This window comes from Melospiza georgiana, chromosome 3, assembly GCF_028018845.1.
Source record: "Melospiza georgiana isolate bMelGeo1 chromosome 3, bMelGeo1.pri, whole genome shotgun sequence".
In the NCBI taxonomy this organism is placed as follows: Eukaryota; Metazoa; Chordata; class Aves; order Passeriformes; family Passerellidae; genus Melospiza; species Melospiza georgiana.
This window is the reverse complement of record NC_080432.1, coordinates 23,414,468-23,425,994: the sequence shown is the minus strand read 5'-3', so window position 1 is coordinate 23,425,994 and position 11,527 is coordinate 23,414,468.

Below are 11,527 nucleotides of genomic sequence, written 5' to 3'. Positions count from 1 at the left end.
GCGGGACGGGGCCGCCCTTCCCTTCCCTTCCCTTCCCTTCCCTTCCCTTCCCTTCCCTTCCCTTCCCTTCCCTTCCCTTCCCTTCCCTTCCCTTCCCTTCCCTTCCCTTCCCTTCCCTTCCCTTCCCTTCCCTTCCCTTCCCTTCCCTTCCCTTCCCTTCCCTTCCCTTCCCTTCCCTTCCCTTCCCTTCCCTTCCCTTCCCTTCCCTTCCCTTCCCTTCCCTTCCCTTCCCTTCCCTTCCCTTCCCTTCCCTTCCCTTCCCTTCCCTTCCCTTCCCTTCCCTTCCCTTCCCTTCCCTTCCCTTCCCTTCCCTTCCCTTCCCTTCCCTTCCCTTCCCTTCCCTTCCCTTCCCTTCCCTTCCCTTCCCTTCCCTTCCCTTCCCTTCCCTTCCCTTCCCTTCCCTTCCCTTCCCTTCCCTTCCCTTCCCTTCCCTTCCCTTCCCTTCCCTTCCCTTCCCTTCCCTTCCCTTCCCTTCCCTTCCCTTCCCTTCCCTTCCCTTCCCTTCCCTTCCCTTCCCTTCCCTTCCCTTCCCTTCCCTTCCCTTCCCTTCCCTTCCCTTCCCTTCCCTTCCCTTCCCTTCCCTTCCCTTCCCTTCCCTTCCCTTCCCTTCCCTTCCCTTCCCTTCCCTTCCCTTCCCTTCCCTTCCCTTCCCTTCCCTTCCCTTCCCTTCCCTTCCCTTCCCTTCCCTTCCCTTCCCTTCCCTTCCCTTCCCTTCCCTTCCCTTCCCTTCCCTTCCCTTCCCTTCCCTTCCCTTCCCTTCCCTTCCCTTCCCTTCCCTTCCCTTCCCTTCCCTTCCCTTCCCTTCCCTTCCCTTCCCTTCCCTTCCCTTCCCTTCCCTTCCCTTCCCTTCCCTTCCCTTCCCTTCCCTTCCCTTCCCTTCCCTTCCCTTCCCTTCCCTTCCCTTCCCTTCCCTTCCCTTCCCTTCCCTTCCCTTCCCTTCCCTTCCCTTCCCTTCCCTTCCCTTCCCTTCCCACTTTTCTCCGCTCCCCCCGCGGCACCGGCCGGGCTCGGGGGCACGCCGGTCCCCTCGCCATGTGCGGGATGCGCCGCGGCCGCTGCGGGGCTGGTTTGGCTTCAAAAGCTTTTCTCTACGCCCCGTGCCGAGAGGCTGTTCGTGAGGGAGTTGGTGGTGGTCGGTGGAGCGCTAATTACTTAATTTCAGCCATTTCTGGACGAAGGAATGGTTGTTTCTGATCTGACTCCACTGAGGTAGACCCAAGAAAATGATACATTTTGGGTTCGGTGCCAAATGCCCATTTAATCTTAGCTCGTGTCTGAAAAGTGATTTTTCTCCTCCTAAGATGTTGGATTCTGTCTTTGCTGTTTGCCTTGGAACAAACACTGTAGCCTTTCTTATCTGTTATGCTGCAGTGAGAACTGCAGTCCTTTCCTGGGAGACTTGAAATAAATAATTACATTAGTATTTTTAAAATAAAATGAGAATTCTCACTGATAAAGCATTGCAAAGAGGATGGGAGTGATGCCAGTCCTGCAAACATATGTGTAGGGGTTGATAACACGTGTAGGAAAGATCTGGGCTTGGAGGAGGAAATGCTCCCCACAATTTACAGTTGCCAGTGTCAGTCTCACTGGGATGGGAGCTTGTGCCCTGGTTTATGGGTTTTTTTAGCCTAGGTTCTATTTTTTCTTTTCTTTTTTTCTTTTTTTTTTTTTTTTTCATCTACAGGAAAATATTTGCTGCCTCTTGGTAGCTACATGATGTCTTTTAGCAAAGGGCTATTTGCCATCACTAGAACATCTCCATAGCTTCACACATCTATTTCTTATTTTGGATCTGAGAGATTTTGCTTTGCTGTGAGATTTCACATTATTGGCAGTTATCTCTTGGCCACCACATCCATAGCAGGAGGACTTCCTTCCTTTCTAACACGCTGTTCATACTTGTCAGGTGAAGAAAACTGCTTGGGTTTACACCTCTGCTTCCTAGGAACATGTCTAATCAAAGTATCATGTTTTGATAGCCACTAATATCTCTAAACTTTGGGGTTTTGCTATTATTGCTGTTGTGCTAAAGCATTTTGTTCAGTAGAGGTGGAAGTGTCTAGAAGTATCAAAGATTTCCAATCTCCTTTTGTGCTCAAGGCAACCAATACCACATGCAACCCTTAAGAAAAAAAAGTATCTCCTATTTCAAAGTGTCAGTTGTGTCCCATTATAAATACTAAAACTGAATAAAAATAAAAAAAAATTAAACCAATAAATCACAAACCCAATAGCTGGGGAAATCAATAGCAGATCTCAAGAACACAAGAGGAAGAAAAACATTGGGAAAGTATATCAGACCTGATCAAAAGACCATTGGCATGAGGGGAAAGTCTCCCATGGATGGTCAAGGGTCAGAAATGGACCATTTAGTGCCAATGACTATTGCTGAAAATATTTTCCACTGTGGAAATCCAGGAATGATTACAGGCAATCCACTGTGTCAGATGATGTAAAACTAAGCTCATTTACCTGAATTGTGTTGCTTCAGATGGATATCACTAGATTCCTGATGCTTTTGTGTTTGCAGGGGAAGTTTTTGGTTTTGTTTATGTTTTTGGTCATTTGTTTTGGGGTTTTGTATTTGCTTTGTTTGTTTGTTTGATTTGGTTGCTTTTTTCCACTTTCCTGTGGGGAACATTATAAAACGAGGGTTCAGTTCTCCGGAGTCCTCAGCAATTTCACCTACTGTGAGAGGCCCTGATGTTTTTAGTGAGAAGCCAGTTAGCAAAGTTTGTGTCACTCGTGCCTGTCACCATGCCATGCATTGTGCCCTCCTGGGGCATGGTTTCCCCTAGGTGGGGAGTGAGAAATTGGCCATTTCCTTGGGTGACAGGACAGTTTCCAAGCAGCAGAAGCTGGCTGCCTCTGGAGTCTGTGTTGGCCTCTCCGGAGATGTCCTGCCTGGAAAAGGATGATGCTGGTGGGATGCTGATTAGCTTGAGGAACCACCTCATGGCTATGAAAGCCTACCAGTAACTTTCCATGAGGAAAAAAGCTCAGCTGAAGCAGCAAGGGACGTGGTTGAGCTGCTTCAGCATGGACAGGGTTGTATTTCCAGCATCACCGAATCATGGTTTCTAAGAATTCGAGCTGTTGACAGATTTTTCAAAATGTTTTGACAACTCATTTCGCTAAGATTTTTTTACTTGGAGTCTTGAAAATTTGTCACCATTTTGCAGAAATACTTAAAGGGTTTTTTTTGGCTATAAAGCTAGGGGGGAAATGTTGGTTTGGTTTTTTTTCCTCATTAAAGTCCCACTGAAAATGTTTGGTCCTTTCCAAAGTAACTGTCTCCTGGAAAAACTCCATTAGCTAGATAAAAAATCTTACAGAGTTGTGGCTTAAAGGAAGGTCATGGTTTTGGTTGCTCTGATCCAGATATGAGGAAACATCCTGAAGCTGCTGCTGCACCGCTGCTTGGGTAACACTCTTAAAGGCTGTTATATGGTTAAATGAATAATGTTTTTTTTTTATTTTCTTGAATAATTGAATGAAATCTTGAGGGATTTGGTGAAAACACCACTGTCTTTAAAACTCTTTGCCTAGAATTTTTTTAAAAGCTAATGGTCAGCTGTAAATTGGGCTTTATGCTAAAATTAGGTCCTCCCTGATCTGTGGGAGTATTGTGTGCATGGAACCAGCCATTTAGTTTGTCAGGAGGTCAGTGTTTGTGAAAGCAATTATTTTAATAACCAAAATGTGGTGTTTACATTATTATCTTGGCTGTGTGAAGTGCAAAGAAACGAGATGGGCTCATTAAATGTTTAATTAAAGCATTGTCTGCAAATAGGTTGTACTGCTAAACATTACATCCCTTTATTAAAGAATAAAGTTTAAAATGGTATTTTAAACCTGAAAAAGACCAGTTACTGTTATTCCTTTCAAGGGAGTAGTTCTTTTTATTTTATTTTTTTTAATGGGTAAAATCCTCTAAATTTCCAGCCATGGTTTGACTGTGTAACTCACAAGCAAATTAGCAAGACTACTTCTTTTGACTTCAGGGATACCAAGACCTCCACATCTGTGTTCTCGGTTCCAGTACAAGCTTCACTCATACACGTCCCCACTGACTCTGTAGCAAATATTTGCCAAGAAAAAATATCAAGTACCTCATTCAGGAGCTTTTTACCACTATATTGAAGTAGTTATTTTGAAGTGTACCATACAATCTGAAGGTAAACATGCCATGCAGTCCCTGACCTGAAATATGTGGCTTCTTTGCTGTAGCTGGACATATTTTCTACCTCAACAGTGACCAAAGGCAAATGGATTTGTCACTGCTCCTGCAGCTGGAGTTAATGTGCAGATAGATGGTTTTGTGTTGCTCTCCATGCAGCCCAATATGGGCTGTATGAATTGGTTTTTGTCTGTAACATGTACCAAAGAAATTATTTTTCAGTGAGTGGCCTTATGGTGAGCCTGGGTGCTTGATGAGCTGCACAGGCAATGAGATGTTGCTCTTCTTCACCTTTACCTCCTATCATGAAACAGAATCTTGGGTATTACCTTGTAGTAAAAAAAATGGATGAGGTAATTTGTAGTCTATGCAATCAGAGCCTTGGTAGCATTGTGAGCCAGGGTTTCAGTCACAATACATAACAGAAATGAATATGCCCCATTTTTAAGTTAGAAATCTGGATACTTTGGGATAGAGGGCTCTTCCCAGTACCTGACTTAGTGTGGTGACAGACTGAGACAGTGAGAAGTATACTAAGTACAAAGTATTTGGGGATGAATGTGTGTTTCCATGGAACCTCAGAAGTTACTAGGGTCTCCTGACCCTCCCCAGGCACTTTTTAGGTTTTGAAACAGAAGACCAGTCCCATGACCCAAGTGTTCTCATGTCTTCTCTCTGTATCAGGGTGAACTTTTGGGGAGGGGAGGGAGAAAACAGCCAGGCTTATAGCTGCTCTTGAAGCCATCAGTTGCCTGTTGCAGACACTTTGGTTGAAAACTACGACACTCTATGTGTTGATTAGCAGGTGGTCCATGAGGAGTCTTGGCATGGAACTGTTTCCAGGTAGCTGGGCTCTGTAAGCCCCCATTGCTCTGCCAGTAGCACTCTGGGTTTCGTGGGAAGCAGAGCCGAAGAAGCTGATGAGATAAACTTGAGAATCCTTTGGGAACCATTTCTGGTTCTCCCAAACTCAAAATCGAGTCACGGTGAGATGTAGGAGTCAGCCAGTGCAGGGTTTGGTTTGCTGGGTTGAACTGCTAGGGGATGCTAGGCTGTAGGGAAATTTTTGTTAACCAAAGACATGGTTTTACTGGGAGAATATTTCCACAGGTTCAAGAGAAACAGGCAGCAATTGCTGTCTAAATCAGATTCCTTCATTCTTCCTGCTAATTTATGAATAAGCAATGGGCTTTTGTTTTTATTTTTCCTGAGGCTCAGTGATCTAACTACTACTCTCTCACTTTCACTGAGAATGATCTAATTAGTGCTGCCAATTACATTCAGTTTAAATCTGATGAGGAGCCAATTTCTGAGGGCCTGATTCTGTCTAGTGCTCCGAGTATCCTGAGCATGTTAACTAATTAATTAATTAATAATGTGTTCTCACTTGCCTGTGCTGCCAATGGAAGCTGCAGGCACCCTGCATCTTGTGCAGGTAGCTCTGTGTTCACATGGCTTACCTTGCTCACAATTTTTGGTATGAAATCTCACATTTTATGAGAAAAACTTCCACTCTACTGGCTTATGCTGTTCCTGCATTAGTTTTGCTAATTTATTTTCTATTATTGCTTTGTACAGGGAAATCTCACTCAGTGGCTTGGCGTGCAAGGGATTTTTAATGCATTTTAATAATGGAAAGCCACTATTCTACTACTCAGGAAGATGCAGCTCTGTAATATTTCTGAGACCCTGCAAAGGATAATTTCTGAATGCACAACCCACTGTTGAATTCATGTAGACTATTAGGCAACAAACCAGATTTTTCTCTGGATCTCACCTTGTTCAGCCTAACCAGGGCCTGGCCTTTCAGGAGAGGTCAGCATCCTCCAGCCCTCCAAGGGAACAGCTCAGTTTTTGAAAGGACTGAAAGGCCACTTAGGCAGTTCTGTCACCTGCCATTTCCCTTGACAAGAATTTGGACGAAAGAGGAAAAGCTCTTTGTAAATCTCTGTTAAGGTCAGAGATGTGGCCCCTGTATTCTGTGATTGAGCTTCTCAGTGCAGAGGGGAGGGATGGACAGACAGATGCATGGATGGATGGATGCAGAAACCTGCAGAATGGGATTGGTGCAGCTCCTGAGAAATCTGCATCCTCCAAGTCCATGCTCGCCTGTGTACCAATGAGCTGCAGGGAGCTTGCCAGGAAGGGAAGTAATTTTAGAGTGTGATTTGGAAAATGATTCAGTTTAAAAATTGCTATTTTTGAAGGGCTACTTTCAGCTGGGATCCAGTCTCCAGCCTGTTCCCAGAAGCACTTGCCTTGCTGCAGCAGAGCGTGGTGAAAAGTGGAGGAGGAATGTCTGTCTGGGAGCTGGCAGCCCTGAATCTCGTGATGCCACTGAGGAAACAATCCCTGGGCATGGGTATGGGGCCTCCTTGGTTTCCACATCCCTGCCTGCATTGACAGGGGAGTGTTTAACCCAGCTGGGCTGGTGAGCATCGCAGGGGTCGCTCTGCCCACCCTCCCTCCATGCCCAAAGGAAAGCACAGGAATGTGGGTCTGGAAATGGGGTCCCTGGGCAGGCAGAGTTTCAAGACAGGAAAGCCTACTTTATGCTGTTGATAAAAGCCAAGGACAGCATGAATCAAAGTTGTGAAGTGGCAAACACCTTTTTCATGCCATTTGAAGATGTACTGGGTGTATTTGACCGAGCCTGTGGCTGCAGCTCCTGCAAATCTCTCCAGCCAGCAGCACCAAATGAAATCAGCTCAGCTGACACTCACTCCATCAGGCTGAGGCTTTACAGGAGTTCAGGACAGGCAGCATTTGATCACAGCTATGAAGAAAATATTGGCAACCTCTTTGGCCTGTCAGATTTGCTCTCTAGGGTGAGAAGTTTCAGAGAGCAATTGTGTGCTGATTACGCCTGCCAGTTACCACCAAACAGGCTAAAATGTCCCCCTGCCCTAGATCTGTCCTGCTTGTTCCTTTCAGGTAGGTGCTGGCTGATGTTCCTCTAAGGTCATTTACCCTGGTAAGCTTTTCATAAACAGGTTCCACTTGTGACCAAGCAACTTCACACAACTTGGTTTGTTCTTGAGGATGTGTAGAATGGGAAGTGCATGGCTGAAGACTTTGCTTTGGTTCCTGTGCAGGTATCAGGCACATACAAGGAAAGCAACACAGCATCCTTAGAATAAATTTTAAGCTCCTCCTAGGAAGCAGAAGGTGAAGAGAATGTCATGGTCAGGAGGGCTTCCTTTTAGAGCTGTCCATTCTTGTTTCAACTGCAGTAAGCAATGGGGAAATGTATCAAGCTTTAAAAAAAAAGTAGAATTCCAGTTTGCTGTGTTGAGGGTTTAATAGGGCCTTTTCAGATTAAGATTTCCTGTTATTTATGGCCGCATAAACATATTTAAAGTGTTTCATATGTAATACCAAAACATTCTTTGTGCATCTTATGAAAGAAAGACAATTGCTGTGCCGCTGAGCATGCAGAAATGTGCCAGGGAAAACACTCAGGACCAGAGTAATTTTCATCTCTGGTCTTAGCCTGAAACTGAACCTCAGCCTCCTATTTTCCTATTTTTAGAGATAGCCACTGCCCATATTCACCTGGGCACTGGGGGAAAATGAAATGAAGCTGTTTGGCAGGGTTTTGCAGTCATTTCACAAAGGAGCAGTTAAAGTGATGCAAAGTGATTAAACTTGTTACAGTGGCTTTAATGCATTGGAGGTGTAGTGTGGCCAGTGCTCTCACTTTGGTTTTAGAGCACTGGGGTATTGATTTAGCATTTAACCAGCACTTATCTCGTGAAAATGCATCAGTGGAAACTTCAAAAATAAAAATGCACAGTGAAGAACATATGATATTGAAACCAAACTGCACAGTGTGCTTCAGGGCAGAAATTGCTTAGGTAAGGAATGAGGTGGAAACAAAGGGACAGTGAGATGGCAGGTGCCTGAGAGTGGGCACTTCAGAAGTGGAGTAAATTGTGCTGGGAGATCACCTCTGCAGCTCTGCATCTGGGAGAAGTGCAGGGCTGGAGAACAGAAAGGAGCACAGAGTTCAGAAGCTCTGAGTCCTCTCAGATTATTTCCTTCCAGCTGTGCAGTCCCCTTGCTGGCCCTTCAGGTGTGCTGACGTGGAGTTAAGCATGGTCTAGGGCAGAAATTTTTCAAGCAGCACTTGCCAAAGTGTGTTTGAATTTTCTTAACCAGAAGTTCAGTGGGCTGACAGAGGTTTGGGAGATAAGGGCTTTGTCCCACATGGAAATGAGCTGCCTCAGGGTGGCTGAGTGTTGTGTCCCAGCCAGGGCACGCAGGGGCTGCTGCCTTCCCTGGGACTCTTGGCTGTGTCTCAGCATGGAGCCATTCCCATTTTACAGACTGACTCTGTGTCAGTCCAGCCCATGTGCCACCCACAGCTCCTGACTCCTGGTCTGACAGCCAGGGCACCTGAGTCAGGCTTGGAAAACATGGATTTCTCACCAGTTAAGAGCTGACACATTGCATCACCTTGGTCCAATAATTTCTCTTCCAGTTGCCTTACTCACCCCTCAGACCCTGGTCCTGTTTCTCTCCCTAGGTTCAGACATATTCCAGAATAGAACAGCTTTTATTTTGATGCATTATCACAGCTCCATTGGCAATGCAAAGAAATCATGGCCAGCTTCCCACCATCCCTGAAGGAAATAAAAGAGAATCCTGCTGGTGTGAGAACCATGGTCCTGGGGAGACCTTGTCATGCTGGTAATGATATAAGGGGAAAATGCTGTGAAAAAACCGTGTTCTAGCAAGCAGGCTTCATTTCTGTCCAAATGCCAGTGTGGCTTACTATTTTCTAATGAAGTGAAATATATTCAGGCTTTCTGAAGCTGACTGTGTTGATTTAATTTGTGTTTTATGATCAAGATTCTAGATTTCATATCGTTTATGTTTTATAAGTAGTGAGCAGGGATTTAGCTGCATAAGACACATTAATATCCATACAATATAAGTCCCCAGGCACTTCTTCAAAGATTATTTTATACATAACAACATGGAATTTCACATCTATATTTCTCTCATTCTCTGCAGGAAAAACCAGTGATAGCTAATCTGAAGACAAGCACACATTTTGTTATTGCTCTCAGAGCAGTAAGCATTTTTAATACTCTGAATTTTTCCTGCTGACAAACAACAGGCAGTGTATAACACAGAAATGAAATAGCTGCTTTTTTGTGGGCTGGGCTGGGGAAAGCAGCAGAGCAATCTCAGGCAAGAAATCACAGGTTGTTATTTATTTCAATTTTATGTGATTTCAGTGCACTGCTTGCAGAGTTTTTTTGCTTTAGAGAACTGGTATGGACTAAGTGAGTGAGATCCTTCTCCAGAATGAAATGTTATTAGAAAAGGAATGTTCACTTTTCTAGAGGAAATTTCCTGGGTCTGCTTCATTCCTCATGAGTAAAAATGATCCAAATACTGTTGGGAATTTAAATAGGGAGGAAAAATGACATGTTTCCCAAGCAAAATATGTTAATTTTATTTTTACTTTGTCCTTACAAACCATGTTTCTGACTTTGATCCCAATCACTAAATTTATCTCTCTGTACTAAAAGACAATTGTCACATCTTGGACACTTGTCCATCCAGGAGAATGGAACAATCTAGAGAGGATCCTAGATTTTTTGGAGTATTTTCCAGGAGAAGGAAAGACCTCTCAGCATCACCTGAGGACTTTTGCTGGGTCTTGGAGATTGTGAGATGTTCTGATTGAGCTGGTGAGAGCTCCTGCCAGAGCAGGGTCTGTGCAGTGGGATGAAGCAGCTGGCTGGACTTTGCAGGGTGTACCTGAGGGACCACACCTGTATCGCGCTTACCCTCAGTAAGGAAACATTACATTTGCCAGAGTTTAGTCTTCCTAACATTTGGCTTTCCTGATTTAGCTCATGATTCCTTCTGGTTATTCTGATGACACTTTAGAAGGGTGGGACTCACGGTGACCCAGTCACAATTTGCTCTGGTTTGGGATTGCAGAACATTCCTTTTGCTCTGGTCTGGGCGATTTGGCAAGTATGGAGTGTCTCTGGAGCTGTGCAATCCTGGTCCTGAAGAGGATTGTGCACTACACTACTCAGTGGTACTGTTGTGTATTGATCCCATGGAGCAAATTCTCCCACCTCTGATCAAGTGCTGAAGTTTAAAGGGGCTGTTGCAATACAAGAGAATATAATTCATTGCCTTAACTGCAGCCTGTGGTAACCTGTGCCATGGGATTCAGCCTAACAACAAAATAAATCCATAAATCAGCTGGAAATGATCGAGGAGATGAGTGCCTGGATTTTATCAGTTGGGTGCTGAATAATTATGAGCTCACAGTGTGTATGCCCAGGTCTCTCTCACACACACAGGAGGTGTACAGCTGATAGAGATGTAGTCCAGAAGTTCTTTATTTGGCAGCTGTAGGAGTTATGAATCCCAGGGGCTGCCTGACCTTAGGATCCTTCTTCTAGGCCACAACATATTTAAATAATGCTGGATTTCATAGGACTGAGGAATACATGAATCAGAGGGATGAAGGTCAGGGAAAGAAATGTTTAAGCTAAAGAATAACATCATCTCAAAAGCAAATGAGTATGTATTGCCTATGAATGCACTGAGAGAATATTCCTAGCTTTTTAAAATAATCAAATTTCTAAACAGTCTTCCAATGGGCAGAACTGAGAGCAAAAAGCTGCACTGCCTGTAAGGTGGAGTCTGAAGTATGTTATATAAAGTGACGTCTGCAATAGCACTGAACTGAATTGAATGGCTAAAGTGCTCCAAAACATCAGCAGGTATTTTAAGCTGGGTAACATACAGACCTCAGTCACACACAGTATTTCTTTCCAATCACCACTAAAAGGGGTGTTACATTTCCATGCTCTTTTTATAGCAATATTGACTTTTGGAACTCAAGTAACTTTTGTAAGCTGGCTGAGGAATGCATTTAGGAAGAAAGGCTAGGGATGATTTTGCTAGAACATCCTTATCAGTGGGAAAAAAACCCAAACAAACAAACAAAAAAAAAAAACACCAGGAAAAAGTTATGTCTGTTATAATTTACCAACATGAAAGCTCCTCAAGGTCTCCACTGTTCAGAACCCAGCAGGAATTTTCCAAGTGAGGAGGAGAAAGAGAAATGTTTACTAAAAGACAGATTGCAAACATCAAGCTGCCTGTTCTGCAATTGATCTTTTACACTGAGCCTATCCAGAAGATCTATACTTATGGTTAGGCTCTTATTTGAAAAGGCAGTAAAAGACATTCTGCTGAGAACTGCTTCATATTAAGCCTGCAACTTGGGGAGCTTTTAAAATACAGCAATTGCCTTGGATGTTCATTTCAAGGCAGCCCTTACTCTGTAAATTTAAAATAATG